Source organism: Muntiacus reevesi, chromosome 22 (genome assembly GCF_963930625.1).
Source record: "Muntiacus reevesi chromosome 22, mMunRee1.1, whole genome shotgun sequence".
Lineage (NCBI taxonomy): Eukaryota > Metazoa > Chordata > Mammalia > Artiodactyla > Cervidae > Muntiacus > Muntiacus reevesi.
Window position 1 is genome coordinate 41916236 of NC_089270.1, and position 6240 is coordinate 41922475.

Genomic DNA, 6240 nt, shown 5'->3' on the forward strand with positions numbered 1-6240 from the left:
AGGATGTCTTAGAACTTTCTTCCCTGAGCTAGACTTAAATGGAGTTGTCCCTGTGATAGAAGGAGATGGCACCGACAATATGGCCATTTCTGTGTTGTACCAATGCTTCTCAGGCTTCTACAAACACACAAATCAGCGGGGAGCTTGTTAAAATGCGGATCCTCTTGCAGCAGGTCTGGGGGCCTGTTGTTGAGTTGCTAAGTCATGTCTGACTCTTTGCAACCTCATGGACTGTAGCCCTCCAGGCTCCTCTGTCCATGGGATTCTCCAGGCAATAATACCGGAATGGGTTGCTATTTCCTTCTCCGGGGATCTTCCCAACCCAGGGGTTGAACCTGGGTCTCCTGAATTCGCAGGCAGATTCTTCACCACTGAGCCACCAGGGAAGCCCTGAGGGCCTGAGGTGCTGTATTTCTGACAAGCCTGCAGCGGCTGCCCTGCTGCTGGTCCCGAACCTATGGGTGACCAGAATTATTTATGCTTAGCTCTCCTCCAGTGTGAAGCCCTCAATGCTGCATTTTCACAAAGAAGTTCGGTAGAGACAAGAAGGCACAGCTTCACCTTACCTCTCTGAGTAGGAAGAGGGATTTCCTCGGAAGCGAAGACTGTGTCCACATCAGTCTCCTTCAATGAGGCCTTCAGACCATCCGAAGAGGAAATTCCTCACCCTCTGTTGGGCTGGGGCAGAGTTCCAAAGAATAACAAGGAGAGATAAGAAAGCCTTCCTCAGTGATTAATGCAAAGAAGTAGAGAAAAACAATAGAATGGGGAAGACTAGAGATCTCTTCAAGAAAATTAGAGATACCAAGGGAACATTTTATGCAAAGATGGGCTCAATAAAAGACAGAAATGGTAGGGACCTGACAGAAGCAGAAGATATTAAGAAGAGGTGGCAAGAATACACCGAAGAACTATACAAAACAGATCTTCACGACCCAGATAATCACGATGGTGTGATCGCTCACCTAGAGCCAGACATCCTGGAATGTGAAGTCAAGTGGGCCTTAGGAAGCATCACTATGAACAAAGCTAGTGGAGGAGATGGAATTCCAGTTGAGCTATTTCAAATCCTGAAAGATGATGCTGTGAAAGTGCTGCACTCAATGTCAGCAAATTTGGAAAACTCAGCAGTGGCCACAGGACTGGAAAAGGTCAGTTTTCATTCCAATTCCAAAGAAAGGTAATGCCAAAGAATGCTCAAACCGCACAATTGCACTCATCTCACATGCTAGTAAATTAATGCTCAAAATTCTCTGAGCCAGGCTTCAGCAATACATGAACTGTGAACTTCCAGTTGTTCAAGCTGGTTTTAGAAAAGGCAGAGGAACCAGAGATGAAATTGCCAACAGTGGCTGGATCATTGAAAAAGCAAGAGAGTTCCAGAAAAACCTCTATTTCTGCTTTAATGACTATGCCAAAGCCTTTGACTGTGTGGATCACAAAAAACTGTGGAAATTTGCCGCAAGACAGTGAAATTCCTCACCATCTGCTAACCGAGGCCTGAGTGATGATCAGGGTCCAGCCCACTCCCCACAGCAGGCCCGCATATGAGGCCACACCTGGAAGAAAAATGAACTCTGCCTTGTAACCCCACCTGCGTGCAGTCCCTTTGGTGGCCAGGCTGATTCGATTGTGTGTCCCAGGGATTAAAAGGAGAGTCAGATGTCTCCTTTAGAACTGGAACAGTAATAACGGGGCTTCCCAGGTGGCGCTAGTGGTAAAGAACTCACCTGCCAATGCAGGAGATGTAAGAGACTTGGGCTCGATCCCTGGGTTGGGAATAGACCATGGAGGAGGGCATGGGAACCCATTCCAGTACTCTTGCCTGGAGAATCCCATGGACAGAGGAGCCTGGCAGGTTATGGTCCATGTGGCTGCAAAGAGTCAGATATGACTGAAGCGACTTAGCACACATGCAGTAATAATGAATCAACACCCTGAAACCAGCCTGGTGGGACCTCAGAAACTAGCTACATAAGGACTTCCTGGTGGTTCAGTGACTGAGACTGCATGCTCCCAACGCATGGGGCCCGGGTTTGATCCCTGGTCCAGGAACTAGATCCCACATGCTACAACAAAGAGTTCACATTGTCACAACTATAAACCTCACATGCTGCAACTACATAGGACCCAACACAGCCAAATAAATAAATATTATTTTAGAAAGAAAAGGAATTAGCTTAGAGACATCCAAGAGAAAGATAAAGCTTAAGGAATAAGAGCTGCATCTTTAAGTCTCAGCTGCAATTCTTACATGCAGATTTCCCTCTCCATTGTCAAATACAGAAAATCTACGTTTGATCATTAAAGAAGACAGAATATTAAAAACAGAGACATTAGTTTTCCGACAAAGGTCCACCTAGTCAAATTATGGTTTTTCCAGTAGTATGGATGTGAGAGTTGGACTATAAAGAAAGTTGAGTGCCAAAGAATTTACGCTTTTGAACTGTGGTGTTAGAGGAGACTCTTGAGAGTCTTCTCTTAAGAAGGAGATCAAACTGCAAGGAGATCAAACCAGTCCATCCTAAAGGAAATCAGTCCTGAATATTCACTGGAAGGACTGATGCTGAAGCTGAAACTCCAATACTTTGGCCACCTAATGCAAAGAACTGACTCCTTGGAAAAGACCCTGATGCTGGGAAAGATTGAAGGCAGGAGGAGAAGGGGACGACAGAGGATGCAATGGTTGGACAGCATCGCCGACTCAATGGACATGAGTTTGAGCAAGCTCTGGGAGTTGGTGAAGGACAGGGAAGCCTGGAGTGCTGCAGTCCATGAGATCACAAAGAGTCGGATACAACTTAGCCACTGAAATGAAATGAAGAGAGCATAAGGAATATGAAACTTTAAAAAATAATAGAAGTCTCAAAAACTGTTCTTCAGTGCTGCTGGTAGACATAAGATATGCCGGTATTGTGCCTAAAGACAGTTCAGTTCAGTTCAGTCACTCAGTCGTGTCCGACTCTGCGACCCCATGAATCACAGCACGCCAGGCCTCCCTGTCCATCACCAACTCCCGGAGTTTACTCAAACTCATGCCCATCGAGTTGGTGATGCCATCCAGCCATCTCATCCTCTGTCGTCCCCTTCTCCTCCTGCCCTCAATCCCTCCCAGCATCAGGGTCTTTTCCAATGAGTCAACCCTTCGCATGAGGTGGCCAAAGTACCAAAGTACAAGGATGACACAATTCAGGAAAGGGTGACTGGGAGTCAACTCAAGAAGCCTGGTGTAGCACCCCTAGTGCAGAAAAAGACTAGCATTCATGGTCCCTGCCTCTGATTAGCTAAGGGACTTGGCCATTGGGATTCCTTGCAAGGTCATTTCTCTAAACAGGAATCAACCCAAGCTCTGATCTTCCCTAATAGCATAGCTACTTGATGCACATTTTGCCACTAAATAATGCTACTGTTTATTAAATAATGCTGGTTCCAAAGGGAAAGAGGCCATGGCCAGACCAGCCTTGAGCAAGCATCCCAGGGCCCTGGCAGACTTTGAAGGAACAAGCATATTGAGACATTACTTCAAGCTCAGAAACAATAGGTGCCTGCGCCCTCTAAGTGGCTCATGTGTTACCGATCTGACAAGTCTCATTGATTTAAATGGCTGGAGCACTGCTTGGATTTTAATCTCCTTCACCCTTATACGAAGGAGGTCGCTGTTTAAATGCTTTTACATAATAATGTAAACACCTGTCACACGCCAGGGCAAAGCTATTAAGGAAAAGGATTATTTAAAGCAAAGCTCCTGAATACCACACTGCTATTATTGTCTTATCCCCCATTGCCAGGGTCTGAGCAGGGCTTCTTTCTTAAGCTAGGAGGCAATAGCCGAGTCACCCAGTGCTCTTTCCCCCAGAGAGGTCTGCAGAGGTTCTTCTAAAATGCACATGGACGAGGTTTCTGCTCACATATTGTCATGGAAAGGACCCCCAATATCCAACCTGGCAAGACTCAGCAAAGTAGTGTCTACCGAAGTCTCTTGTTAAAATGGAAAACTCTTTCCCTAAGGAGTACTCAGCCACTATCCTGGGGCCGTCAATCCAAGGCACACAAACTAAACTCTTCACAGGTATCATCTCTTCAGCGACAACCTGCGACAACCCTAAGATTTAGTGCTATCATTATCTCCCCAATCTGATGTACAGAATGGTTAAGTAACTTTCTCAAGGAAACACAGAATTAGCAGGAGTAAGATCAAAATCTAAGGCTGACTTCACCGTGTGCTCTATTAATTTACTACATAAACTGGTAAGATGAAAGCCTAGAGGAGTGGTACAGAAGAAAGTCGATGAGAAAGAGCTAGAACCTGGAGGCCCACTGGGGAGGAAGGCCTGAGGATGTACTCTAAGGGCTGGGCGGCGGACTTCTGAACAGAACACTGTGTTTGCATCAGGAGGCCCAGAGTTAAGAGCAGAGGACCCTTAAGACATTCAGGAAGATGCCAGAAGATGTGAACGCACTGTCTGGAGCCTCATTTAGAGGGAGGGTGCCCCTGCTCCAACTGCCGCTGTTGGTTTACCCACACTGCCTCGTCCAGGTAGCCCACCTGAGGCCTAAGCGTAAGCCCCTCCTCTCCACACCTGCCTACATCTTCTGCAAGCTCATCATAGCTGCTGGTCTTAGCAAAAGCCAGGTCAGCCTGCTCTATGGTCAGTCCACTCAAGGCAGCTGTTTCTCTTGCTCTCTCTTCAGTCCCTGTTTGAGCAGCGCCTGCTTCATCTACACCCTACTCACATGCCTGACCTTCCTATGTACTTGCGCCAGGTCCCAGCTAACAATTGCCCTTATCAAAGAGGTGGTGAGGGGTGGTTCTCCTGGTAACCAGTGAGCCAACCAGATGTCAGTTCCTCCTGTAACTGGCAATCTTCCAGTCCCCCTAAGAATGAAGACTGCTGCCTTATCCTGCCCACCGTCTGTCTCACATGGTGGGGTGTCACTCCAGGCCCTTGCTTCAAACACACAAGCTTCCCCATACGTTAGATCATTGATTTTCCATCACTGACTCTGGGCTCCTTCTTCAGTCTCGAAGCTGAGCGAATGCAGGACTTGTAGGCTTGCAGGGTGCAGCCCACCACTGCCAACAGTCCCCAAAGCCCTGATACCATCTAACTAACTGTAGACCAGGCACAGTGGCCCTGGGGCAGAGGGCATGCTCATGGGACAGCACAGGCCCCAACAATCACAGGACTTCATCCAAGCTACTAATCAGATACTGGTCTCCTTCACAAACTCATTTTGGCAACAATAGCCAATCTGGCTTAGTCTCAGCAGTTGAATTCAGCAGTGCTTTGGAGGGAAAAAAAAAAAAAAAAACCTTTAATCAATACAGAACAAGAAGAGAGAAAATGATTCATTCGTTCATTCAATAAATATTTATGGAGCATCTTTCTGATAGACCCTGCCTGGTAAAGAATCCTCCTGCAATGCAGGAGACCCTGGTTCAATTACTAGGTCGGGAAGATCCCCTGGAGAAGGGATAGGCTACCCATTCCAGTATTGTGGCCTGGAGAATTCCATGGACTGTATAGTCCATGGGGTTGCAAAGAGTCAGACACAACTGAGTGACTTTCACCATAAAGCAGGCACTGCCCTTGGTACTGTGGACAAAAGAAAGAATGGAGGCATCATCGTCCCTCCCCACCTAGAATTTCAGTCATATAGGGGACAGAAAGGAAATCTGTAAAGAGGGAAAATATAATGTTATGTTTGGAGAGAAAGTAATCTTGTTTCTCCAAGAGTGGTGCTCAAACCAGCAGCAGCGGCATCACCCAAGAATTTGTGAAAACACAGATCCTCACACCCCTCCCCAGACCTGCTGAATCAAACACTTTGGCATAAGCCCCAGCAAGCTGTGTTTTAACAAGCTTGCCAGGGGACTCTGGTTTGTGCTTAAAGGTTTAAGAACCACCTGGTTGGAAAGTAAGGTGAGGAGGAGAGCGTCTTTAGAGAAGATGATCAGGAGAGGCCTTTCTGACTTTCAAACAGAGACTGGAGAGATGAAGAGAAACATGCCATGTGAAACCCAAGAGACAAGAAAATTCCAGGCACAGGGAACAGCAGATGCAAAGTCCCTGAAGCAGGGGAGAATTTACTATAGTCAAAGAACAGGAAGGAGAAAATATGACCAGAGCATAATTATTGAAGGGAAGCTAGAGGGAACAGGGGCTTGACTCATCAAAGAATCAGAGACCTCAGTAAGGAACAGGAATTATAAACTGACATAAATGTTCTAAGGAAAGA